Source organism: Mustela lutreola, chromosome 12 (genome assembly GCF_030435805.1).
Source record: "Mustela lutreola isolate mMusLut2 chromosome 12, mMusLut2.pri, whole genome shotgun sequence".
NCBI classification, from domain to species: Eukaryota; Metazoa; Chordata; class Mammalia; order Carnivora; family Mustelidae; genus Mustela; species Mustela lutreola.
In genome coordinates this window covers 88,630,488-88,658,344 of record NC_081301.1, presented here as the reverse complement: position 1 = coordinate 88,658,344, position 27,857 = coordinate 88,630,488, and the positions used below count along the sequence as shown (strand labels likewise).

General features: G+C 47.3%; 3 long non-coding RNA genes across 3 annotated transcripts in view; 2 read left to right on the top strand and 1 right to left on the bottom strand.

Annotated features, from left to right (window-relative positions):
* LOC131813219 (uncharacterized) overlaps positions 1 to 24,784 on the bottom strand; it is a 37,349-nt gene extending 12,565 nt beyond the window's left edge. The window contains exons 1-2 of the long non-coding RNA XR_009346673.1: positions 24,701 to 24,784; positions 23,966 to 24,269 (exon numbers count right to left, since the gene is read on the bottom strand). This is a non-coding gene — a long non-coding RNA (uncharacterized LOC131813219). The remainder of the gene's footprint in view (positions 1 to 23,965; positions 24,270 to 24,700) is intronic.
* On the top strand, positions 2,317 to 9,122 carry LOC131813218 (uncharacterized). The gene is made up of 6 exons (XR_009346672.1): positions 2,317 to 2,679; positions 3,037 to 3,174; positions 3,297 to 3,707; positions 3,979 to 4,306; positions 5,697 to 5,992; positions 6,868 to 9,122. It is a non-coding gene; the product is annotated as an uncharacterized LOC131813218 (long non-coding RNA).
* LOC131813217 (uncharacterized) lies at positions 11,276 to 12,802 on the top strand. The gene is made up of 2 exons (XR_009346671.1): positions 11,276 to 12,254; positions 12,569 to 12,802. It is a non-coding gene; the product is annotated as an uncharacterized LOC131813217 (long non-coding RNA).
* Positions 24,785 to 27,857: the final 3,073 nt, after the last annotated feature.

The window sequence follows — 27,857 nt, the reverse complement described above, 5'->3', positions numbered from 1 at the left end:
AATGAATCATGTCAAAGTGAATTGAATAAATATATAAACCCACTCTAGAAACAAAACTTCATTTGAATGGGTTAATGAGATTTATTATATCCAGGTATGTATGTACATGTATATATATAGGGTCCCCCCCCCCCATCTAGTCATCATTTCAAGGCAAATATTGAAGTGGATATACCATTTCCATCTTTTGCTTTGCTTTCTAGAATTTCTGGCTAGATTTATGGCCTAATTTTTTTTTAAATTTATTTGTTAGAGAGAGAGCGAGCGAGAGAGCGAGCACAGGCAGACAGAATGGCAGGCAGAGGTAGAGAGAGTAGCAGGCTCCCCGCTGAGCAAGGAGCCCGAAGTGGGACTCGATCCCAGGCCGCTGGGATCATGACCTGAGCCAAAGGCATCTGCTTAACCAACTGAGCCACCCAGGCATCCCTTGTGACCTAATTTTTAAAGAAAAGTTAACTTTTGAACTATGGAAGTATCATGCTTTATTCTAGACTCTATTCTAGACTATTTGGAATCTATAGAAGAGTGATATGAAACAGAAAAAACATCTAAAGATTTTTGCTTATTTCTGTATATGTTGATGCTTTGTGTTTAACCTTGTAGTACACTTTCTATCTTTTCACACATTTCTTCATTCATGTGCTTTTTAGGGCCCCCATAGTTTTCCGATTAAGGGGCTATGCCATGATGTTCTTCACATTTCCCTATGGCTGGATATTTTAATTAGTTTGAATTTTGGAGCATTCTCTAATAATTTTAACCCACGTTTGACCATTTTTGACTCTGACTCAGAAGAAAAGTCAAATCATTCATTCATTCATTCATTCAAGAGACCATTATTTACAGAGTACCTACTGTGCGTCACGGGGAGGACTGGTGACCTTAGAGGATGAGGAGTCAGAGAGAGGGGACTGCCCTGCCAGCAGACAGCCCCCATTCTCCTCTGCTAAGGCATCCTCTCTATAGGGCAGGCTTTGCCTTTGTAGAGGGCCTTCACATCATTCGGTGCTGCCCATCCGTGGGTGGGGAGGTCTGCCCTATTCTGGAATTCAGTATTAGAAAGCTCATTATTCCCGTACCCTTAAGCCATATCTTCCCTCCCAGTCTTTATGACTCATGTCTTAGTCAGTTCAGGCTGCTGTAACAAAAACATCATAAACTCAGAGGCTTAAAACAACATCTATGTCTTATAGGTCTGGAGGCCGAGGAGGGCAGGGTCCAGCACAGTTGGGCTCTGGTGAGGGGCCCCATTCTGCAGCACAGTTGGGCTCTGGTGAGGGGCCCCATTCTGATTTGCAGATGGCCGTCCTCTTGGTGTATCCTCACATGGTGGAGAGCAGGGAGCGGTCTTGCACCTCTTCTTCTAAAGGCACCAAACCCTCATGAGGGCTCCACTCTCATGACTTAATCCCCTTCCAAAGGCCTCATCTCCAAATACCACCCCACTGGGAATTAGAGATCCAATATGTGAATTTTGGGGACACACATTCGGTCCACCGAATTGTAATAAAGCTGGTACTTTCGTCTTCTTCCGCTGGACTCCTGGGACTTTTTCCTCAACCAGTTCCGAACTTCCTCGCATACCAATAGCTAAGGTCTAGTGTTTGGGGTTGGGGTGGGGCTGATCCGGCTGTAGGGCCCAGGGAGAAGCAGATTGTTTCCTTGGTTCAGCCCTTAAACAGTTTTCACAAAACAAATCATTTCCTTTCTTTGAGGCCCTGCACCCAAGCCCACCCTGGCCCTCTTCTGGGGTTGGGGGAGGCCACTCCCTTCCCCGCAGGAGGTGTAACCCTCTCCTGTTTTGAGCCAGCTGCTGACAGACCCTTTTTTCCAACCTCTTCCATCTGAGAACTCAAGGGGGAGAACTTTGGGAATGGAGAGCAAGGAGAGAGGGCAGAAGTAGGCCAAATAGTCGCCTTCTGGGCAGTGCCCAGCCTCACACTTCTCAAACGCAAACTGACCCTTTTCAACCAAATGGATGCACAGGGATGCAAGTTTAAGTAGGAGGAAACCTCTCTCAGGGGGCCCCTTGGCTCCTCAGGCGAGTAGAACTCTTCAAGAGCCAACCGCAACAGCTGACCAGGCCATGTCTGAATACATAATACATACATACATACATACAACACATACATGCCAACTAAATGCAATAAAGATATATAGAATATATATGATAATATACAATAATACTATGTTTACACACATCTTAGGATTTAATGCTACAGACGGATACGTATACGTATATGCAGAACAAAGCAAGTGTATACACACACATTTGCTACATAGAACAGAACAACCTCCCCACCCCCAAGGCTTTAAGTTCAGTCAATAAACACAAGGAAGGCACTGTTTGCATACTTCAGCTGTCCTCAGGGTTAGCTCTCTGAGTCACGCCTCTCCTCCAACTCGGGATTTAAATCTGTTGGGAAGGCAGTATATGGAGGATGAGAAGTCAAGAACCGAGGCCTGCTTCCGACCCGCTCGCTGGCTGTGTGACCTGGAGAGACGCGCCCTCCTGCTTAGCTGCCTGAGTCTCACTGCAGTTGGTGGGGTAGAGGCTGTGCTGTATGGGCTTTCTAGCTCCTTCCGTAGGTGTATACTCTGAATGAACAGCCAATGACTTGTCAGCGGCCAGAGGAAGATGTGATGGGAGAGAGAAGGTGGTGAGCTTGGAAGAGACAGGTAAGAGGGCTGCCCTCACCCACCACAGAGTGGTATGGTATGCTACTGGGAAAGGGATGGAGATTCAGACATTTTGGCTGAATGCAGGCCTGTCTTATCAGTGGTTTCAAGAATGAAAGAATGAAAGATGACTATAGTCCATTTTTGCACCCTTTAAAAGAAAAGTGCAGGGCTGGGGCCTTCATTGGGTGACATAAGGAACACAGTGGTGGACCAGCCACGGACAATTCCACGTTGCTTGCCAACAGGCTCGCCTAAACTGCTGCCTGCAAGGGTCACCAGCCAGATGCTCCAGAACTTGATAAACTGGAAAATGCTATGTCCATCTTTCTGTTTAAGTCATGAACTATTTTTCAGACACATTCCTTCAGGAAAGCTCCCATAGGATTCACGTTTGGTTCTCTCACCTGGCCTCTCCCACCGAAGGCATGATACATATTTATTGAATGTATTGGCACAAGTTATTTACAAAACCTTCGCTTGGATTGTAGTTAGGTAGGTATATTAGGGAACCTTTTGTGCTTGCTGCAACTCTGGGCTAGAAAGGCGTGATTCAAGATGTTTCCTTTGGGTTTCTCAAGTATTTACCTGGGTTCCCTGTATTTTTTGTTTTCTAGTTCCTCCTCACTCAAGCACTTCTCCTCCCTTCCCCCTCCAAGCCCACCTACTCTGGAAGCCTCCAAGATCGGCCCGTCGGCGTTTGTCCTGAAACACACAGAAGGATTTCTGCGCTAGATACTGACTTTTTGGTATTTCCTGCTGGAGCTCTGTCTGGGTGGAGTTGCCGCTGAAGTGCCAGAGTTTTCCTGTTTGTGCAGTGGATTTTCAAAACCTTAAATAAACTCTGTTGTGATGTGTTCAGAATCGTAACAACTCAACAGCTGTTTATTGAGCACCTACTACGAGCCCGGCCCTGTTCCAGGGGCTGAGTGGATGGTGGTGACCTCAGAAGACACCCGGTTCAGCGAGCTCTCAGTCAGGTCCAGGACACTGATTAGTAAACAGGCACTTGCCCTCCACGTGGTGAGGTCCGTGAAGGATAAAGTCCAGGGTGCTGGGATGAGAGGTGGGGGGTGAGGCAAATAGCAGGAGCAGCGAACCCAGGCTCAGGCCTGGCAGGGCTTGGGGTCGGGGGTGTGGATGTGCCAACAGAGAACCAAATCCCACTAAAACCAAACCCCCAAAACACGAGAAACTAAAGTTTGTAGAATCTGTTCTCATTTATCTGCAAGTCGATGACTCCCCTTCCTTTGCAAGGAAACTTTTCCAAGCCTTTTTTTTTTTTTTTTTCCTCCATAGCTTGAGTCTCCCAATTCCTTCTGCATCTGCTGCGAGCGACCCTAGAGGCACAAGTCTCCTGAAGTCAGAGGCACCTACAGACGGACGGAGACAGCCTGTGGGAGGGAAGGCCCGGGACTGGGTGAAACATTGCATTTCCTGCTCAGAAGGAGCAGGGAGAGGTGGGGTCAGGCCGGGAAAGTGAAGGGCTCCCAAGCTTCCAACAATTCGGGTCTTTAGAGGGAATTTCATGATTTCATGTGAAGTGAATTTTAGGCCTGTCCAGCAGGCCCATCTCTCCTCAAACACCAGCGAGGCGACACAAAAGTATATTCCAGAGCGGCTGGAGGTAAGTGACTTGTGTATTTTCTCCTTTTTAGAGTTCTCTGGGTCATTGTTCCCCTCCATTTGTGCAAATAATAAAGACCAACTTCTTGCCAAAAGAAAAAAAAAAAAAAAATTGGGTGTGGGATAGGAAACAAAACAAAGGTTTCTGTGTGTCTGGCCAGACAGAGTTCCCTGTGATTAGGCTTGGATCTACTTTTGATCTCTTGGTCAGGCAATAAAATGCCTATTTATTTAGTTTCAAAATAACTTTTTAAAGGTGTGATTTACACGCCATAAAACGCACCCGTTTTAAGTATACTGTTCTGCGAGTTCCGACAAATGTGTGTGTGGGCGCCACTTTCTCCACAACCAAGACCGGAACATGTGTGACCCCCCGAAGTCCCCTTAGGGCTTCCTCTAGTTCCCCCAGCCCCAGCCAGGCAACCACCGAGCCAGTTTCTGTCACCAGAGATCAATTTGGCCTGTTTCAGAACTTCCACTAAATGGAATCCCACCGTGGTGCTCTGTTGTGTCTAGCTGTCTCCCCTGGGATCAGCATCAATTGAGATTGAGTCCTGTTGTTCATGTATTCTTGGTCCATTCCTTTATTTAAAATGCTGATTTTTTAAAAAAGATTTTATTTATTTAATTGACAGAGAGAGAGATCACAAGTAGGCAGAGAGAGGGAGAGAGAGAGAGAGAGAGAGGAGGAAGCAGGTTCGCTGCTGAGCAGAGAGCCCAATGTGGGGTCCGATCCCAGGACCCCGAGACCATGACCTGAGCTGAAGGCAGAGGCTCAACCCACTGAGCCACCCAGGCGCCCTAAAATGCTGATTTTTTAAGGAGCCAGCAGACGTTCGATTTTCACACTCAGGCAGAGAAGGAGATCGAGGTCCCTCCGTTCTACAAATTCTATCAACTCGCCCAGGAAGCACAGACCCAAGGACTGGGTCAGGTTGGTCGAATCCCATTTAAGCAGCAGCCGGACCCACGAATTTCCGAGGGGCCAGAGCCCAGGAGGACGGGGAGCGACGAGGCACTGACATGAGAGAGGACGACTGACTGGGCTATTTGTCTGGTTCTAAGTTCAGCAAAATGGGACGAGCCGGGAAACAGAAAATATACTGCTGTATTTACATGCGCACCTGCTTCAGGACACCCGCCAGGAAGCGGCCGGTGGCAGAGTGGGGTCCTGCAGGGCTGGGGTGGGCAGAGATTACCAGGTAAGGGGAAGACCACGTCAGTTGTGTGGCTGATAAATGAGAACTACAAGGAGAGCTGGTCATTCCTGAGCACTCACTGGGCACCTGGCACTCTTCCTACACTCACTGCGTCCTGGGAGTCTCTGCCCGTGCCTGAGTCTCTGCCCATGTCCATCACATCCCTTACCGTATTCCTTTTTCTTTTAAAAGAATTTATTCGACAGAGAGAGAGGGGGAGGACAAGCAGGGGGAGCAGCAGAGGGAGAGGGAGAAGCAGACTCCCCGCTGAGCAGGGAGCCTGATGTGGGACTCGATTCCAAGACTTCAGATCATGACCCGAGCCGAAGGCAGACGCTTAACCGACCGAGCCACCAGGCTCCCCCTTACCATGTTCCTGTGCACTTATCACTGCAAGCCGTTTGCCCCGTGTGTTGGGGGACAGTCCTCGAGCTGCTGTAACTGATTTGCATCCCAGCCTGGACAGCGGACGTACCTGGCACTTATGGGTAACCAGACAGGGCAGGGGACAAGCACCCCAGACCCCCGTGTCACCTGCCTTATCTCCAGTTCTCTGGTTCATGGCATTTTGCTTGACTCAGCATTGCTTGGCCGCTTTCACTTCCCTGTCCCTTTTCCTCAACTTCTTTTATTTTACAGAGGGAGAGAGGGCAGCAGGGGCAGAGAGAGAGAGAGAGAGAGCAAAGAGAGAATCACAAGCAGACTCCACTCCCAGCACGGAGGAGCCGGTCGTCGCGGGGCTTGATCTCACAACCCTGAGGTCATGACCTGAGCTAATAGAGCGAAGGGTCCAGTGCTTACGGGACTGAGCCACCCCTGCGCCCTTACTCCTCACCTTCTGAAGCAGTAGCTCCTGGGCTCGCTTCCTGATAAATCACATTTACATGACTCCTCCTCTCGGGGTCTGCTTCTGGGGACCCCGGACTTAGACAAAGTAGTGTGGCCACAGTCGTTTTACAAATAAGAAACCTGAGACACTCTCTCTCTCTCTCTCTCTCTCTCTCTCTCTCTCTCTCACACACACACACACACACACACACACCCCTAGCTAGACTGTACTCATCCTACAGACAGAAACCCAAACTTCACTTTCTTCGGCAGCTTTCCCGGACTCCGCACCCACGGAAGTCCCCTGCTTATGCTCCCGCACGCCTCCTTTGTGGCACTGATCTCCAGTTCTCAGTCACAATGACCTGTTAGATCATCTCACCTACGACCATCTCCCTGCCAGACTGAGGGCTCTGGGAGGTCAGGAGGCTCTCACCTCTATCCCCAGCACCCCAGCAGAGTTTCTAGAACACAGTAATTGCTCAATAAATTTTTACCAAACAAATGATGTGAAGCTCCTTTAATTCTCTTGCAGGTGTTCACTGGTGGACCTCTTGGCCTCTGCATGGGCCAGAAATGCATAACGTATAACCCCCAGGGGTGACACGAGGCCTCCCGCCCAGCTCCGTACTTCTGGGTATTTAGGGCAAGGTGACATTGCTTTGCTCCGGGGGACCAAAATTCAGCATCAGCTGTGGAGCTGAATCCAGATATGAGCCTGGAAGGCTGGGTGAAATTTGAACGGATTATTCACAGGAAATTTGAATATTATTTTAATGAAATCTGATGCCGCCTAAGCACATATACATTGAGAACTACAGACACGTTCTTGGATCCCTGTCCTTCTCATCAAAAGCACACTTAGTCCTGAGTTCTCATTAGGAAGCTGAGAAGCATCCTGTTTCCTTCTATTCCAACAATGATGATTCCCAGCTATATAAAATTTACAAACTGCTTTGGAAGCATCTGTAGAGAAAGGTGCCATATGAATGTATGAGATTATTGAAATAAATGCTGATATAGAGATTCCCCAGGTGGATAGTTAAAATATACCCAGGCTCACACATAACGCTCATACCCCATACTCAGGGTACTTTCCGCTCTGATCAGCAGGGATAAATTTTCCTACTTGACAGTTGACTGTAAATCAAAAGTGTGTTCTAATAGTCACCAGATTTCTGCTGCTGTGTGCTGCTGTTTTCGACAATCCTTCACCTCCCGGGACACAGGACCTGAAGGATCTTGGCACTTTCTCTCCACTGCACATGGAGAGAGGTGCTTAGCAGCAAAGCAAATATGAGTGGAGAATATAAATAAGTCAGGGTAGCCTTAGAAAAGTTGACGTCTGGATCCACCATTTTTTTCCCCAGTAGGTAACAGAATAAGAAATCAGGAGTTTCCCAGGTTTTTACCAATGCAAAAGAAAATACTTGTGTAACAGTATAAAAGCTGGAGAGTATTTGACCATCAATAAATACTGAGTAAATAATTCTGAAGGTAAACACAAGCCCTTATTTCCATAAACCCTGATTACTGGGCTAAACTAACTGAACTTTCTCCTTCTGATTTTATCCCTCATAATCCTGCCCATCCATGTTTGCTTGGAGGAGCTCAAATAAACCAGACTGTTCCACACCCCAGTACCTTTGCACATGCTGCCCTTTGTGCCTGGACCAGAATGCTCCCTGTTAATCCAGGTGGGCTGGGGCCACTTTCGGATATTTTAATACCCAGTTACAGGATAACCTTTCATTTCCTTTATGAAGCTTTTCTTGACATATTCTCCCACTCTTAGAACTGCCACTTTATCCCGCGCAAATGCACTCATCTATTTAACACAAACATGGCTGGGCTCTCTTGGGAAGTCCTCTGCTCTCCCCCTGTACACTTTGAGGTCATAATCAATACTCCACTGCTACCCAGTTGCCTCCTTGTGATCTCCCAAGCCTCTTCCCAAAGCATTTTGAGTCATGTATATTTTGCTGAAATGTTCACAAGGGAGGTCAGTGGAAGGCTTACACGGAACACCACGTGGGCAAACTTCGTAAAATCGCCCCCATTCCCAAAGCCTCTTCTCTCATTAGCAGCAGGCTTCCTGCCTGCCTAGTTGTCACCCCAATCCTATTTAGCATTTCAGCCCTTTCAACCCTTCCCCGTTCATAAAGGAGAAAGCCTCAAAATCCCTGAAGTTTCAGGGCCTTTCATCGAACAAGCCATCTCTTTGAGATTCCTCTTAAAAGGCCAGGGTAACAACATCAAATACATTTCTTCTCTTCCTGCTAAAGACTCGAGCTCCTTGAGGGTCGGAATCAAGCATACACACCTTGGTGTCTCCCATGCAAAATATTTAAAATATTTGTGAAACGTCAGGATAAGAGAATCTAGCCACAGAATAAAATCTCTGAAGTTCCACTGTGACCATGGCTTTCTTCTGCTCAAACACCTTCCGTACCTTCTCCACTCCTGCTCTGGCCAACTGCCCCTTCTTCCTGACTATGATGGCTATGATGGGCCGTCTCCCCTCAAGGCCACCATGCATAATGTTGCCTTCAGGTGTCCATTTGAGTCATCTCTCCAGGCCTGGAATAACCTGTGTCACTCAAGAGAGTGGCTGGTGGTGGGGTACCATAACCCCATGGAAGGCCACCGTGGATGCAATTGGTCTGGTCTTGTGGTCCATTCAACTCCTAACCCTTCTTCAAGGCTCAATGCCTCGCCGACCTCTGGAGAGGTCCCTGAGGGTTGCAGTCCAGACATAATTCACTCCCTTGAGTCTTCAGGTTATAAGCCTTGAATGCAGCCACTCTGACGCTCCTGAATTATCCAGACTTACCTTATCATGCAATTGCGAGGGATGAGGTTTTGAGGTCATTCTTCTTCCCAGAATGTGCTCGTGATTAGACCTATTGACTGAAATTTTCAGGCCTTTTGCCCATTTCCAGACTTGCGGTATGCCGGTGCTTCTCTTGCCCCTTGAATTGATGTGGTCATGTGTGTCCCTTTAATTTGCTTTGCCCAGTAAAAGGTAAGCAGAACAGACATGAGCCCCTTTGGAGAAGAGGCTTTCAGAGGGAGAAGCATGATGAGCAGGTGAGTGGTTGATCCCACCGTGTGTCCCCCTGACCCGGGGACTGGCAGCGTGAGAGTTGTCCGGGGGATCGTTCACCTGTCCGGAGTCTTGAGGAAAGGCCCAGGTGATTCACAGTGGGCACATGGTGTGAGTAAGCAGTCAGCTGTAGTTGTGTTATATCGGCTTGATCCAGAGGTTATTTGAATAATTAATAATAACAACATTAATTAATAACAAAGTTACGCTTGCACAACCAGACCTATCCAGACAGACTGTAAGTTCCTTGCAGAGCCCAGGCAAAGCTGACCTCACTATCCCCCAGAGAACATAGCACAATGCCCCCAGGGCATCTGATAACTTTTGCTGAATGACTCTATAGACTGAGACATGGTGCGTAGAGGAGACTGAAGAGTAGGACTTGGGTGTCAGGACTTCAGCCAGAGGCTTTGGCCTTAGGAAATCCTAAAGAAGTATATCAGATGATTCTAGCAGTATTCTAATAAGATTCTCACACGCGAGGAGGCAGGAGAGCGTAAGGCTAGGAACCTGGGCTCTCACGCTGGACTGGCCTGGGATGAAGGGCAACGTTCTGCCAGGCACTGGGCCGCATGACCTGTGGGCCCATTAGTGCAGTTGTTTGAATTGGAAATGACATCACGACTTGCTGTATAGGATTACTGCGGGGATTAAATGAGAGAATGTATGTAAAGCTTCTGGCACATAATGAATGGCAACCACCGTCATTCTGTCCTCCCATCAAATGTGTGTGGGTTGTACGAAATCTTGCTTAATTCTCTGGGAACGACTTCCCTTCGTTTACTCCCTCTGAGATCTTGGTCACTTGCCTAGTCCTTGAATTTATTTAGCTTGGTCTACCTCAGATCCCTGGGGTTTTGCTTTTACTGCCCCATGCACACTCTGGCATTCTGAGAAATTCCATCTGCAACTGACTGGAATTGGCAGTAGCCCTTGGCAAAGGACGTCAGGGAGTGGGGGAGGGGGAAGCTTTTTTTGCAACCGGCGGTCTGCTGCCAAAATCTTAAACAGGGCCCTCCACGTGGTGGGTGAAGTCAGGGAGGTGATCTTCGTGGGGCAGAAAAAATTGAGGATGTCATGGTGACCAGGTCCAAGGAAGCCCTACGTTGGCCTGGGCCCTGGCTCACGGAGCAGGTGATCCTTCTACTGAACCCTGGGATCCTATCGGTGATGGTGACATCAGCACAGGGACCCCTGTGAATGTGTCAATGATTGACTCCTTTCGTACCCTGGGGCTTGGTATGGCGCCTGAGGGCTTGTGTTTCCTTGAACTTCCAGCCTAGCGAGCCCTGTGTTCTCAGGTTCATGTGTTGTCCGTGACTGAGTCCTTGAGGCTACCTCTGTCCATGTCCCCCGCCCCCGCCCCCTGGGGAGGCAGCCGCCGTGAGGTAGCTGGTCCAATCTCTCCAAAGGTGCTTGTGTAACTTGTTTTTCCAAGTCTTGGCAGGAGCTCCAGGGCTGAAGTGAGAAAGGCTGTTTACATTCTAGAAGAGCAGTCCAGAGCAGTGTCTGACATCAGGGCTGTCCCCAATCAATCCCTGCTCCCCCGCAGCTTCTTCTCTCTGGGATGGCTTGTGACCCAGAAGCAAGGAGCCTGAGCGTGAAGAAGACAGGCTGTGACGAAGCCTTCACCCAGCACCAGGGCTCCGCGGCTGCCTTGTGTAAACCTGAGAGGCGAGGAAGCAGCTTGAGAACGAGGCTTTTGTCGCCTCCGTGTTTGGTGCAGTGGCTCGCACTGAGCGCAGTGCGTGGTGGCCACGATCAGTGGCCATCCACTAAGTCAGTAACGGGGCAAACGCGTGGACAAGAAAACATGTGAGAGGACACAGTGGTGGCGGTTCTCAACTGACATGTTAACGGCTTTCTCTGAACGGTGGTACTTCCATTACTAACGCTCATTGACTCTTTATTATCTGGTCCATGCCATGCAAAGGCATATGTGATTTCCTTGCATTCTACGATAGTCAATAGTTCTACAGAACGGTAGCCCCTGTTCCCCTTAATAGCCAAAGAGGCCACAGAGACTCATGGGCCCAAGGTCTGGGATCTTGCCTGAGGTTTACAGACCGTAAAGCAGGACTCGAACGCTCGGGCCAGCACCCAAGCCCCTGCTTTTCCACTTTCCATTTTCCCCACGCTGTCCCTCACCCCTGCTGGCCTCGGCCACCTGCAGCAGCACAAGAAAGAGGGACCTCCAAGGAGGGGGAGGGGCCTGAGGAGGCAGCACGGCCACTCCCCTGCGGTGGGCAGCCTGCATTATTGTTGTCACTCCTTCCTCTATCAAATGGGCTTGAATTCAGCATGAAAAGCGCAGTGGGGCAGCAGCCCCATTCCAGAGGTCAGCACTTAATACTGAAAACACCCACCCATACTCAGGCCTTCTGGTCCCTCGGTCTCCAGACCCTCCCCCCTCCCTGGACACCTTCCCAGTGTGGATGCACACAACTTCCCTCTCTTCCTCCTCTTCTGATTGGCTTCAAGGCTAGGATTTCCCTGCCCTAGAATGATCCTGCTACAGCTACTGCCCCATACCTAGACCGTCTCTGGCATCATATATGCACTCTTCAAATATTTACTGAAGTGCGTGCTAACTTCCAGAAGAAATAAGACCAAAACGGGAATCCAGAAGAAAATGGAAAAGCCCGGAGGGCGGGGGAGGGGCTGCAGGCGCCCAGTCTCCTCTCTCCCCGCCTCCCCCTGCCCCAGGACCCCTGCAGCCGGGCGGATTCAGAGTTCAGGTTGCCTTTTGATGACGGTAACATCCGAACCGGCAGAAAAGCTCCAGTGGAAGCCAGAGCAGAAGTGACCACGCAGGGGTTGGTTTCCTTGGAAATGTTTCAGCTGTAATTACTCTCCCCGAGGAAATATCCAAACAACTTCCTCCACCCGCTGGGGGCAAGAAGCAACCACCCGGTGGAGAAGCACTTCTGCGACCTTGGGCTCCCGGGGCGGGAGTGAGCGCACGCGGGCGGCTGCGGTGCGTGTGTCCGCGTGTGCGCGCGGTGGCAGCTCGGGGACCGGCCGCGGGGCGCCTTTGACAGCCGCTCTATTCAAACGCCCGGGCCGTGGGCTGGCGCGCGGTGCCTGCCGCCGCCGCGGCTGAGATCATGCTGTTGATTTTGTTTTACAGAGAGCGGCCCAGCCTGTTGTGCACAGTACAGAATGTTCTCTTCTGTGAACTGAGCTTGAACTTCTCCAACCCACTTTGTCTGAGGAATCACGCAGACGCAGAGGGCAAAAGGCCGGGAAGATAACCCCCAAATTGTTGAAATCATTGTGTTCTCTCTGGTTTTGGCCCAGATCGGTTGCTTTTCACGACGCATAATGAAAAATCCCAAGCATTAGAGTTCTTGGAAGAACTGAATGCCTGTGATGTCCTTTGTCTCAGCCAGGGCATGGGGCTTCAACTTTGGAAATGTACAAGTCTGTCACTCTTTCTCCTTGATTTTTGGTTCTTTCCCCTTTATTTTCTTTCTCCCTTTTTTCTTCCTCCTTCTGTCTCTTCTCTTCCTTCCCATTCCCCTCTCCCTCCCTCTTACCCATCTCTCTCTCTTTCTGTCTCTTTCTTCCCTTTAAGGCACTAAAGGGCCAAGGACAACAAAAGCCATTTTTCCTGTAAGAGAGAGAAAGGCTTCCAGTGCCTGTGACTTCTCTTGCAGTTGTTCAGGCTATCGTGATTTTAAAAGAGTGTTCCCCAGTTTGTTGTATGGCCCGAGAGAATGGACAGCGAGGGCTTTGGGTTGATGGCCTTCATTAAATCACCCACTTGAGAAGCTGCCCATGCTTGGTAAAAGTGGTTTGAAATTTCTCTTTGAAAACAACCTTTGCCTAGTCTTAGGGCCCAGTCTCCAGATTGGAGGCACTCTGATAAACAGTTTGGGGGTCTGCTTGGAGGCTCTGAGTGTGAGACCTCTCTAGGACAGACAGCAGTAGCTTTCCAACTTATTTTTAATAGCAGTGGATTCCTTTCCTTATACTCATATTTACCCCAAACTCACTGGTAAGGCAGAAGATCACAACTTCATGTGAGTCATGGATTGGAAGTGTGAGCTGTGGGTCTGAGTCTCCTACTTGTGAGTGTACATAAGATATTGGACAAGTCAATGTGTGAGAGGGACACAAAGCTTGTCTTCTATATGTGTACAGTCATCTACAAGCGTCAAATGCTATCCTGGGTCACCACCACCAAAAGGATCTTCTCTTGAATTTGCTCTCTACCATGTGCCTCATAACTGGGGGCCCACTGGCTGATGAACCTTGTTCACTGCTGGAAACTGGGAGATTCCTACCAGAGGGTCTACTGAGATGATTCCATTTCCCTGGACGGTCCACGTGACTTTCTGACTTTCTTTTTTAGGTTAACATGCCACCAGAATATTGGTTCATTCATTCATTCAATCCATAAAATATTACTGAATTCTTGTTGTGTTTAAGTTACTGGATGGGACCTAGGGGTTGGGAGATAAGGAAGCTATGTTCATTGCCTTTAAAGAGGTTATTGTCCAGTGGGAGCGGCAGAAATACACATGTACATACACACGCACCCATTCACACATAGTATTTATGTATTCCTTGTAATACAAATGAGGTCAATACATGTTCAATGGAGGGGCACGTTTAAAATATGAAGGCAGAGTATTACAGGAACAAGATAAAGATTCTAATAAGTGGGAGTTGAGCCCAAAGCAGTCTAGACAGCAGAATACAGACATCATGAAAATAGTTAACAGATTAACAGGATAGTGTAGTATATTTGAATATCAGTGAGTAGTTCTTTTGGCTGAGCAGTTGATGCTAGAGGATGTAAGAAGAAGCAAAAAAATACACTGACCCTAGATTGGGGATATCTACTTCCCTCTCTTATGTCTATTGTTAACCATTCTTCTGGAGTCTGTATGAACCTCAGAATCCTACTCAACACAGTTCTCTAAGAGGCCACCACCAGTCAGTCGGTGTTGGCCCCTGAAATAAAACCACCTGTCAGCGTCAGGGAAGATGGCAGAGGAGAAGGATCCTGAGCTGACACCCTCCCAGAGATACACCAAGGCCATAACTACACATATTTCAACTCACTCTAAAAAACACCGGAAGGCTGGCAGAGCGCATCTTCCACAGCTGGAGTCCTAAAGAAGAGGCCACATGGAAAAGGTTGGGAGAGAAAGAGATGTAGTTGGGAACCAGACACCCAGCCTGACTACCTGCAAGTGGGCAGGGGAGCACCAGCATGGAGGAGGGAGCACGGAAGTAGCAGTTTAAAAGGTGCCTGCGTTATACATGAAGGAGATTTGTTGGCTAATTTCAGGATGTATGGTAGAGGGACAGGGATCTGCAGGAGCTTCCTATGGAAACAGAAGTACTGGTGTGGGCCATTTTCGTGCTCTCCTTTAGCACGGATAGCTGAAAATTTGCAGGAACCAGCTCTGACACTCTCCATTTCCTTGCCCAGGTTGTCCCCTGTGGATCCAGGTGGACCCCCCATAGGCAGGCTCCCCTCCCAAGGGGCTCCCATCCTGCCACATCCGATTCTGGTGGGCAGCCCCCTGAAACAGAATACCCATTCCTTTCAAGTGCACGTGGAATATTCTGTAGGATAGATCACATGCTAGGCCACAAAACAAGTCTCAGTTACTTGAGAAGACTGAGATCTTGTGGGAAATGGGAAATCAAGTACAAGGAAAAAACCTGGAAAAATACAAACACACGGAGGTTAAACAATACGTTACTCAACAACCAAAGGGTCAATAGAGAAATCAAAGAGGAAACAATATCAGGAGACTAAAGAAAATGTGTATATATAGTGATATATATATGCCTAAAGAACAGCAACAAAAAAGAATAAACAAAACCCAAAGTTAGGAGGAAGAAGGAAAAATAGAAGTCAGAGGGGAAATAAATGAAGTAGAGAGTTAAAAAAAAAAGAAAAGAAAGAAAGAAATAGAATTAAGGGTGGTTCTTTGATAAGATAAACAAAGTTGACAAACCTTCAGCCACAATAATCAGGAAGAAAGGAGAGGCCTTGAATAAAGAAAATCAGGAATGAAGAAGAAGTTACAACTGACACCAAAGAAACACAAAGGAGCATAAGAGACTACTACAGAAAATTATACGCCAATAAATTGGACAATTAGAAGAAATGGTACAATCTTCTAAGACTGAACACTGAAGAAATAGAAAATCTGAACAAATTGAATCAGTAATTTAAAAAATGCCAACACACAGAAGTCCAGGACCAAATGGCTTCACAGGTGAATTCTAGCAAATATTTAGAGAAAAGTTAACATCTATCCTTCTCAAACTATTCCAAAAATCAGAAGAGGAGGGGATGTTTTTGAACTCATCCTATGAGGCCAGCATTACCCTGATACTAATCCTATAGGAACTACAAAAAAAGAAAATTACAGACCAACGTGAATATAGATACAAAAATCTCCAACAAAATATTAGCAAACCCAATTAGAAAATACATTAAAAGGATTATTCACCAGGTCAAATGGTATTATCTCAGGAACACAAGGATGGTTTATATCCAAAAACTGATCAACATGACCTACTACATTTAACACAATGAAGGATAAAAATCATATGCATATCCATAGGTGCAGAAAAAGCATTTGACAAAGTTTAACATCCATTTATGATAAAAACTCTCAACCAAGTGGTACAAAAATCTCATACCTCAACAAAATAAAGGCCATACTAACAAATCCACAGCTAACAAGTACTCGGTACTAAAAAGCTGAAATCTTTTTTTCCAGGATCAGGAATAAGACATGGTGTCCACTCTCACCACTTTTATTTACCAGAGTGTGGAAGTCCTGTCCACAGCAATCAAATAAAAAAAGAAATAAAAGGCAGCCAAATTGGTAAGGAAGGAGCAAAATGACACTATTTGCAGATGACATGGTGTTCTACTTAGAAAACCCTGAAGACTCCAGCAAAAACTATTAAAACTAATAATTGAATTCAGTAAAGTTGCAGGATATAAAATTAATATACAGAAATCTGTTGTGCTTCTATAAACCAATAATGAAATAGTAGAAAGAGAAATAAGAAAACAATCCCATTTACAATTGTGTCAAAAAGAGTAAAATACCTAGAAATAAATTTAACCAAGGAAGTGAAAGATCTGTACTCGGAGAACTATGAGGCATTGATGAAGGAAATTAAATATGACACAAATAAGTGGAAAGGGACACCATGCTTGTGGACTGGAAGAATTAATATTGTTAAAATGTCCATACTCCCCAAAGCAATCTACAGATTCAGCGCAATCCCTTTCAAAATACCAATTGTATTTTTCACAAAACTGGAACAAAAAAAAATCCTGAATGTCTATGGAACCACAAAGACTCTGGCTAGACAAAGCAATCTTGGGAAAGAAAAACAAAGATGGAGGCATCACACTTGCAGATTTCAAGCTATACGACAAAACTGTAGCAATCTAAACAGTACGGTCCGGGCACAAAAACACAGAGGAATGGAACAGAACTGAGATCCCAGAGGTGAATCTGTGCTATTATGGTCACTTAGTCTGTGACAAAGGAAGTGAAAATATACGATGGGGGGAAAGATACTCTTTTCAGTAAATGGTGTTGGGAAAACAGGACAGCTATATGAAAAAGCATGAAGCTGGACCACTTTCTTATACCCTACACAAAAATAAACTCAAATGGATTACAGACCTAAATATAAGACCTGAAGCTATAAAACTTTTAGACTTCTTGAAAAGATTTTATTTATTTATTTATTTGTCTGAGAAAGAGAGAGTACGCACGAGAGCATGCACAAGCAGGCAGAGTGGCACACAGAGGCAGGGAGAGAAGCAGGCTCCCTGCTGAGCAAGGAGCCTGATGTGGGACTCGATCCCATGACCCTGGGATCATGACCTGAGCCAAAGGCAGCGGCTTAACCAAATGAGCCACCCAGGCGCCCTGAAACCATAAAAATTTTAAAAGAAAACATAGGTTGTCATGGATATTGGCCTTAGCAATATTTTTCTGCATGTGTCTCCCCAGAAAGGGAAATGAAAGCAAAAATAAACAATTGGGACTACATCCAAATAAAAAGCTTTTGAATAGTGAAGGCAACCATCACAAAATGAAAAGACAACCTACTGCATGGGAGAAGATATTTGCAAATGATAAATCCAATAAAGGGTTCATATCCAAAGTATATAAAGAACTCCTACAACTAAACATCAAAAAACTCCCCCAATAATCTGATGTAAAAATGAGCAGAAGACCTGAATCGACATTTTTCCGAACAAGACATACAGATGGGGGCACCTGGGTGGCTCAGTGGGTTAAAGCCTCTGCCTTCAGCTCAGGTCATGATCCCAGAGTCCTGGGATTGAGCCCCATTTCGGGCTCTTTGCTCGGCGGGGAGCCTGCTTCCCTTCTTCTCTCTCTGCTTGCCTCTCTGCCTACTTATGATCTCTGTCTGTCAAATAAATAAATAAAATCTTAAAAAAAAAAAAAAAAGACATACAGATGGCCAAGAGATGCATGAGAAGATGCTCGGCATCACTAATCACGTGGGAAATATAAATCAAAATCCCAATGAGGTATCACCTAACACCAGCAGAATGGCTAAAAACAGAAAGACAAAATAACAAATGCTGGTAAGGATGTGGAGAAAAAAGAATCTTCCTGCACTGCTGGTGGGAGTGTAAATTGGTGCAGCTGCTGTGGAAGACAGTATGGAGGTTAAAAAAAAAAAAAAAAATAGAATTACCATAGGATCCACTAATTCCACTTCTGGGTACTTTCCCAAAGGAAATGAAAATACGAACTCAAAAAGATCTCTGTGTTCCTATGTTCATGTCAGCATTATTTACAATAGCAAAGATCTGGAAGCAACCTACGTGTCCATCTGTAGACGAATGGATAAAGATGTGTATGCATACAATGAAATGTTACTTAGCCATAAAAGAGAATGAGATTTTGCTATTCCTGATAACATGGATGGACCTAGAAGATATTAAGTGAAATATGTCAGGTAGAAAAAAACAAACCCTGTATGACTTCACTTATATGTGGGATCTAAAACACAAAACAAACAAAACCAAAATAGAAACACACTAAAAAGTATAGAGACCAGAACACACTAAAAAGCATTATAGAAGGCACACGATATGACGGGCATTGGGTGTTCTATGCAACTAATGGATCCTTGAACACTACATCTGAAACTAATGATGTATTGTATGTTGTCTGGTTGAATTTAAATAAAAAAAATAATAAATAAATAGAAAAACCTGGTGGTTTCCAGAGGGGAGATGGGCAGAGGAATAGGCAAAGTAGGTAAAGCAGATTAGGGGCTACAGACTTTGTTATTATAAAAAGAAGTCACAGGGATGAAAAGTATAGCCCAGGGAAGAGAGTCAGTAACTGTAATAACTTCATATGGTAACAGGTGGTAACATTTATTATGGTGAGCCTGTTGCCATGCATATAACTATGGAATCACTGTTGTGCATCTGGAACTAATATAATATTACATGTCAACTATATTCAACTAAAATTGAAAAAAAATATTAAAAGAATTTTAAAGCCACGTGTCCTTCTCTGCTGGGGCTGTGATACTCATGTTTACACATTTTGTTATTTGGTGTTCTTGGGGGAGTTTCTGCATGTTTTTAAGAAGGGGATTGATAAGAGTGAATGCCAAGATTCAACTGATGCTTTCGTAAGGAAGCCGCTGGCCATGGGAAGGCTCCCTGGGAAAGGGGGGGACAGAGAGACAAGTAAGCAGACCACACAAACCATCCTGACCAGTGGGAGTGGGAGGGACAAATGTGCTGGATAGATGGGGCTCTGCGGAGGTAGGGTTAGTGATAATAGAGGAAGGGGAAGGAAACTTGACAGTAACTGAGTGTTTTCATTTGGCTTACTGACAGGCAAGCGGGGTTGCTCTGGTCTGAATGTGCCCCGCCCCCTGCCAATTCATAGGTTGAGAAAGGCTAACCCTAAATAAATGAGGCCCTGGGGTTCCTAACCTAAATAAATGAGAGCCCTCATGATGGGAGTATTTCCTTAGGAGAGAGACCCAGCTGAGCTCCCCAGCCCCTTCCAGCTACAGGGACACAGCAGAAAGTCTCAGATCTGGCAGAGGCCCCTCGCTCTACCGTGCTATGATCTTGGTCTTCCGGCTTCCAGAACCGTGAGAAATACATTTCTGTGGTTTATAAGCTATCCAGTCTGTGACATTTAATTTAGTATTATTATTCAAGATCCATTTTTTTATTTTAGAGAGAGAGAACAGGGGCAGACGGGGGAGAGAGAGAGAGAGAGAGAGAGAGAGAGAATATCAGGCAGATTCCCTGCTCAGCACGAGCCTAACTCGGAGCTCAATCTCACGGCTCGGAGGTCACCACCTGAGCCAAGACTCAGAGTCGGACACCCAACTGACTGAGCCACCCATACGCCCCTGGTGAGCTTTTTACCTTTCTTTTCTAAGGGGAAGAAGATACACTGAGTTTCAGACAGGAGAGACAATGGAGAGAATTCAGCCATCATTTGGAAGTACAGATCGGGAGTCAAGAGCGAAAAAAGTAATTCAGAATTCAGCCACACAGAGGAACCAAGGGAAGCCCTGAGAGTAGATGTTATCACCCAGAAAGAGCTATGCAGGTCTCTTACAGGCCCGTGGGGGAAGAGGGCCAGGTTAGACCTCGAGAGGTACTTATATTAATGAACACCAGAGGAAGAACATTCTAGAAATAACTCAAATTCCTAACACTATGGGAGACCATCTAGCTCTCCACTGCTGTATCTGATTTTTCTTTAACACACAACAAAGACTGGGGGTGCCTGGCTGGCTCGGTGGCTAGAGTGTACAACTCTTGACCTCAGGGCTGTGAGTTCAAGCCTCACATTAGGGATACAGTTTACTTAATTAAAAACAATTTTTTTTGGAGTGCCTGGGTGGCTCAGTTGGTTGGTCCACCTTTTGATTTTGGCTCAGGTCATGACCGCAGTCTTGGGATCGAGGCCAACTTTGGGCTGCACCCTCAGCGGGCAGTCTGCTGGGGGATTCTCTTTCCCTCTGCCCCTCCCCCCACTTGTGTGTGCACTCTCTCTAAATAAATAGTCCTAAAAAGAATGATGACTCATCTTCTTTAATACAGAATCTGTATTCTGTGCCTGTTTGAGAATAAAAGAAAATAGGTTGTTTTCTCCTGCATATTCTCTAAGGCAGTATTTCAACTCTTAGTGGTTGGCCATGACCCGCAGAGAGAAAACAAGTTGCTTATGCATATATAATTACGTATCTGAGACAAAGGGCTTTGTGGAACAATATCTACCTGTATCTTCTACATCTGATGCTATTTTCTATTTTATTCTCTTTCAGTAAGGAAAAAAAAAAAAAAAAGCTAGCTGGGTCCCAGTGAGTTGATACCAGAAGAGACACTGGGGTTCAGGGCGGTGGTTTCGGGAAGTCCACTCTCCCTCTAGTGGTCGGCATCTTTCAGCAGAGATCAGAGCTTGTTCCTCTTAGTCTCAGCTTGGCCTGGCGACCCCTGCAGAAGAACTTAGCTCCTTCTCCAAGGGCCCCTCTTTCCTGGAGGAATTTTTTTTTTTTAAAGATTGTATTTATTTATTTGACAGACGGAGAGCACAAGCAGGCAGAGAGGCAGGCAGAGAGAGAGAGGAGGAAGCAGGCTCCCTGCTGAGCAGAGAGCCCGATGCGGGGCTCGATCCCAGGACTCTGAGATCATGACCTGGGCCGAAAGCAGTGGCTTTACCTACTGAACCACCCAGGCGCCCCTCCTGGGGGAATTTTTAGCTTTGGGAGGAAGTCTAGGTGAGTTCTGCCCACAGGGCTGCTGATGTTGTTCCCAGAGGCACATCATCACCATCACCACCATCATCAGGCATCGGAACAGGGACAGAATCAAGCACTTCACATACATTATTAATGATTCTCATAACAAGCCTGTGAGGGAAATGTGATTATTACCTCCATTTTACAGATGAGATCTATCAGAGCTAAGAGAGGAAGCCCCCCTCCCCCCAACTCTGATCTGCCCGTGAGTGGAGAGCTGAGCTGCCTCCTCGGCCGGCTCGCGGGGCAGCGGGGATAAGCTCCATCTTCCTTGGTTTGCTCCGTGTCATCCCCGTCAGGCCCCAGCAAGTGTCTCTCAGCGAGGCTGCGGCTGTCACGGAGTCTCTGACATGCCTTCGAGAAGCAGAGGCAGGAAAAGAAGACAGCCAGAGAGGAAAAGTAAGGGAGCTGCGCGGAAGGCTGATGAATGTACTTTTGAGGCAGGGCTGGAAAGGGGTAGCGGACAAGCCCTCGGCACCTTGAACTCCTTGCCTCTGTCTTCGCCCTGACGGTCACCCACCCCCACATCTCCAGCAGGCTGACCTCTCCCAAACAGCTCTGTCGTCCTCACTCTCGTGCTGTCTCGTGCTGCCTGCGGACACAGCCACTCCCCCTGTCCAGAGATGAAACCCTTCCTCTCTCCCTTCAATGCCAGTTCAGGGTCTCCCCTTCTCATGGCCATTCCAGCCCTAGCTACCGCCCCCATTCCTGGCCCATGACCCCCTCATGTGGTTCAGCCTGGGAGCTTTTCTCTCGGGCTCTGGATGCACGGGGCCTGTCTGATCTCAGTGCCTGGGGTCGTCTTGGGTCCCCGCCTGGAATGCACCTCCTCCTTCCCCCTCTAGACCTACCCAGGCTTGAAGACTCTGTTTCCACCAGGCTTCTGCCCCAATGGCTTCCCCTATCCCTTCTTCTGTCTTTGCCTCTTTGCCTTTGCATCATTCGTTGAGGAGTATCACCAAGCACTGCAGAATATTTAAATGGTCCACAGGTACACCCTCAACAAATCCATTCATTCGTTTTATTTACTTAATTATTTACTTATTTATTTTTTAAAAAGATTTTATTTATTTGTCAGATTGTTAAGCAAGTGGAGTTGCAGGTAGAGGGAGAAGCAGGCTTCCTGCTGCGCAAGGAGCCTGATGCGGGACTCGATCCCAGAACCCTGAGATCATGACCTGAGCGAAAGACAGATGCTTAACTGACTGAGCCACCCAAGTGTCCCAAGATTCACTTATTTTAGAGGGAGAGAGAGAGAGAGCGAGAGCGTGCATGTTTGAGTGGTGAGAGGGGGAGAGAGTCTCAAGCAGGTTCCCTGCTGAGGGCAGAGCCAGACATGGGGCTCGATCTCGCGACCCTGAGATCATGACCTTCGCCAAAACCTAAGAGTCAGACATTTAACCAGCTGGGCCACCCAGGTGCCCCTTCACTCATTCATTTTGAAATTATTGTTTGAATTGCCTATTAAATTTCTGACGCAGGAAAATCAATGACAGTGAAGGTAGGTATCATGCCCCCAGGATTTGCAAACAGGGCAGCTCCGTGCAGGGGAGAGCTGTAGGAGCAGGGCCAGACCCCCCTCACCACCTCCAGAGAGGAGGGGGCATGTGAGAGAGGGTGGGCCGGTGAGAGACGTGCACTCTCCTGGTCACAGATATTGGTTCAGAGATGGGGTGTGTCCAGCTAGGCCCCTGGGAAACCAGTCCCGGGTTCTTGCTAGACCTATCTGGGAATGCCAGGCTGGTGGAACATGAGCCAGGGGCTGCTGGCAATTATTACTGCCACCACCTGCAGGGGGCCCATCCAAAGGTGAAGCCAGCATGGAGGACACCGGAGTTGGGCTTCTGGATAACACCTGCTAAACCCCTGAACGCAGCCACTACTGCACCAGAAAGCCATTGAATTCTTTCTCGCTGAGGCCAGTTTCTGGGCAGATTCAGTAACATACCACTCCAACAGCTCTAACTGTGCGGCCTCTTCTATGATCCCCACTCCGTGGTGATCTACCAGCGGAGAACAGCTCAAGACATGGCTCCCCAGCCTTCACTAGCCAAGCTGCATTCCCATCCTGGCTCAGGCCGGACTGAGGGTCAGATTCAAGCGAGTCTGTTGATTTCACACGGTGCTGTGGAGAGGAGCCCCGCCTGTCCCCCCGTGTCAAAGCCTTCCCATGGCCCCGGACTGGCGCTGGTGGCCTTCAACTGCTCAGTGAATCCCTGTGGCTTCTGGGCCACTTCCTGTCCGCCCACTGGTGCCAAGAGTTGGTATTGGTGTCTCTGCACATGGTAGAGGTGACCCTCTATCATTTGATAGGCGAGGTGTATCTCGAAATGAGATAGGATCCTCATGTCGAGCAAGACTTGCGGAAATGAGCTTGTAGGTCTACAGGGGATCAACTGTAAGTGGTGACACAGAGAGAACCAGGAAAGAAACTTCATTTCAGTAATGCCTGTGGGCAAGTGCTGGCCACTGAGTATATGCTTTATCTGTTCTCTGCCAAGTTCTTATCAGTCCATCAGCGTGTATCTAATAAGCACTGACTAGAAATTAGAGCCAGACCCTGGCAGGCATCTGCCAGAGCCCTAAGCCAGTATTTGTCTAATACACATCTTTGGCGATTAATAATGCTTTACAGCCTTGATGTCATTTAGAGACAACACTGAACACAAGGGTTATGCCTTGAACTACAACACTGCCTTACCTTCAATGTCCTGAGGACGCCCCACCGGCTTCCGTGCCTGCATCCAGTCTCCGGCCAAGGCCACACGCAGACACGCCCTTGGCTCAGGTCCTTCTTGCTTAAGTGCTTCTGCCTGGTGAGTATTTGGAACATTTCAGGCCCCCTCTCTGGCCCCTTTTAGGTAAGGCCTTCTGTAGTCCAGTCATAATAAAATAATGACAGCAGTCTTCTGCGACGGAGCCCAGTGAGTATCTCCTGTTAGAGGTGCATTCAGAAGCGAGGCTAGCCACCGGTCTGCGTGTGAGATGGTGGGTAGCAGGCAATCCTACCAGAGAGGATGATTTAATTAGAACCTGTTAGGAGCAGGACTTCCCATTCAGCTCCTTCTGATTAAGAAAGCTCAGACTGGACGCCTGGGTGGTTCAGTGGGTTAAGCCTATGCTTTCTGCTCAGGTCGTGATCTCAGGGTTCTGGGATGGAGCCCGGCATCAGGCTGTCTGCTGAGCAGGGAGTCTGCTTCCCCCTCCCCCCCACCTTCCTCTCTGCCTACTTGTGATCGCTCTCTCTCTCTCTCAAACAAACAAACAAATAAATAAATAAATAAAATCTTAAAAAAAGAAAAGAAAGCTCAGACCCTTCTGAGACAGAACAATACACCCCCTGCCCCCTAATATCCCAGAAATCACTAGGCTTGAAAGATCTGGTAATAGTTGTATTTTTCCTATAGCCAAGAGCTGGGCAGTATATTTCACTTACCTGCTCTCCTTCACGGAAGCTGGGTTGCCGTGGTTTTCGGGCAGACGCTAAAGCAGTGGGTCTCCTGGGCACTGGCTCTCAGCCTGGAGGTCACATTAGAAAATGAAGATTTTAGGGGCGTTTGGGTAGCTCAGTCAGTAGAGCATGACTATTGATCTCAGGGTTCTAAGTTCGAGCCCCGCATTGGTTATGGAGATTACTTAACAATCTAAATAAATAAATAAATAAATAAATAAAGATTTAAACCTAAATCTTAAAAAAAAAAAAAAAAAAAAAAAAAGAAGAAAGAAAAAAGAAACCTGGGGATTTAAAAAACTACTCATGTCTGCCCCGCCCCTCCCCCACCCCACTGAGAGTCCGAGTTAATGAGGTCTGGGGTGCATCTGGCATCAGGATTGAAAAATCTTGCCACCTGGGGCACCTGGGTGGCTCAGTTAAGTGTCTGCCTTTGGCTCAGGTCGTGATCCCAGGGTCCGGAGATGCAGCTCCTGCACTGGGTTCCCGGCTTGGCATGGAGCCTGCCTTTCCCTCTCCCACTCCCCCTGCTTGTGTTCCTGCTCTTGCCATCTCTGTCAAGTAAATAAATAAAATCTTTAAAAAAGAAAGAAAGAAAGAAAAAGTCTTGCCAGCTATTTATAATGTGCTGTAGTTGTGTGATCTGACCAGGTGCTGAGGAAAAAAGAAAAGGCTAAATCCAGCCTTTGTTTATAAAGGTTATCATTGCTTAGAATTTCCTTTTTATATGCCATGGAATTTATGACTTTGTAATAAAGAAAACTGGACAAGGCTTTTTGGTTTTTTTGGCCGTCGGTGGGAGGGAAAGTCTCTTCCTTGCCCATCCCATAGTAGAGGGGGTCAGGGGGCTGGGGAGTGGGGGGGGAGGTGCCTGGGGAGGTGTGGGGGGTGGGGGGAGGGGCAGTGCTCTGTATACCAGGATTTGCAGCCTTGCGCACTTGTCCAGTGTAGGGATGGGGTCAGGCAGCTAAATGCTGGAGGAGCAGGATACCAACAGGGAGCTTTAGGCCTGGAGTGAGGCAGGACTCCTACCTAGCTCAAGGCGTGACATTGACTCAGGGGTGGCTGATTGGCACCTTTTTTTTTTTTTTTTTTGAGAAGACATACATAAGGATTTGTAAACTGAATCTCTCACTTGTAAGAACACTGAGCGGTCAGCTGGGTGGCTCAGTCAGTTAAGCGCCTGACTCTTAATTTCAGTTCAGGTCACGATCAAGGTCGTGAGATCAAGCCCCATGGGGGGCTCCATGCTCAGTGGGGAGTCTGCTGGGGATTCTCTCCTTCTCAAGCTCTCTGAAAATAAATAAATATTTTAAAAAAACAAAAAACAACAAAAAAACCTCACTGAGTGCCAAAAAGCACATGTGGAGAGTAGACACACAGACCCCATCCTGTCTTCGAAAGTCACCTTAGTTCCTTCCCACACTCCATGAGAAGACAGCTGGTAATCCTCTCTCAAGCGTGGAGATGCATTGCAATTCTTCGAATAAAAAACAAACATCAAAAAATTCCAAGAGTAATCAGTGTCCTTGATGCTGTCCTCTTCAGCGTGTAGACACGCATACGGAGACCCAAAGACTTAGAGGGATATGCCCAGGGTCGCATGGTCAAGTAGTGGCCATAGGACATTCTTGAACATTCTTGATCAAACATCTAGTCCCTACTTCTTTCTTCCCAACAGAATTACCAATATGGGCATCTGTCCTTCCCAGTGTGAAACCTAGGGATGCTCAAGGTGACAGCATGACCAGCACCGAGCAGATCCTGGTTCATCTAAGCCAGTCTACACACGGCATTCTCCCGGGAACTGCTACGGATCCCGTGGTGAGGACTTGACCTGGGGTGGCCCAGTCAGATCCACGGGGAGGACTTAGGTCCCATGCTTGGGGGAGAAGACGGTCTTTCCTGCCTGTTGCCTCCATTCCCAGTGGGAGCCATCAGGGGTCTCTCTGATGCAGGTTTCCAAACACCGTCAAAGCACCGAGTGACTTTCTAGGGCTCAGTTTGCAGCAGGTGAATCTTATGCTGGTCCCCAGTGCAGTGAATGGCAGTGCCTGCATCTGCACGTGGAAACAGAGGCAGGAGAGGAAGAAGTACCTGAACCAGCCAAGATATTGTGACTGTAAGAAATGGATGATGCACTTCAAGCTGCCTAAATAACAAAAGAAACACACTGGCTCAAGTAAAGAAAAAGTACTTGGATGCGTGACTCAATCTATAGGCTCAAATGACATCACTAGGACCTGCCTCTAGTCACTTCTGGGCCGTCCTATCCACCCACATTGACTTTATTTATTCTCACATTCCCCACAGGGTCAGTGGACAGCCAACAGCTCTGGACACACCTTGTCCCCGGCCCCAGACCCGTGGAGTGGACGTGAACCCCTGCCCCCCTCATTGCTCTGTGGATTGCAGGGGTCTCATTGGCTCTGGGGGATCACATGGCCATTTCCCCACCCATGGCTGCGGCCGTGGTCTCAATAGCCAGGCCCGAGTTGTGTGTCTCTCTCTCCCTGGAAAGAGCATCAACTGCAAACGGCAGCCGATCCGTGAAGGAAAATTATTGTTCTGTCAGCCAGGAGACAGGCAAATTGGTGCTGGCTGCCCAACTCAATAACTAGAAGCTTTTCCAAATGTGTAGGTTTTGTTGGGTTTATATTGTGCACAGAGCAAGAGAATTTGAAATCAGAGATCTCAGCCCACAGTAGTTCACTGGGGAGGGATACCACTTTGCCATTTGCCGGCGGATTGTTGGGGACTGAATGAGATCCTGTATAGCAAAGTACTTTTTAAAATGTTAAAGGCTAAACCCACATGAGGGACTGTTGTCTGTCATTACTGTTGTCTTTTCTGAGTTTCTCCCACTCATGCTCTGATTAGAATGTAATGTGATTTCAGGCAAGACAGAGGAGGAAATGCATCAGTAGCAGCTAAAATGATTTTGGCCAAGGTGGCCCTAAGCGTACGTGGCATCTCTATGAGAATGAGAAATAGACCCCTCCTTCCCTCTAGGTGATGCAGTTCTCAGGGAACATGGCTTGACAAGTGGATAGAATCTTCGTGCAAAGAAAAAGTCACCCCTTCCCCTAGCTAGACACACCTGCATGCTAGCTGACATGGCATGGTGAGTGGGAAGCCTACT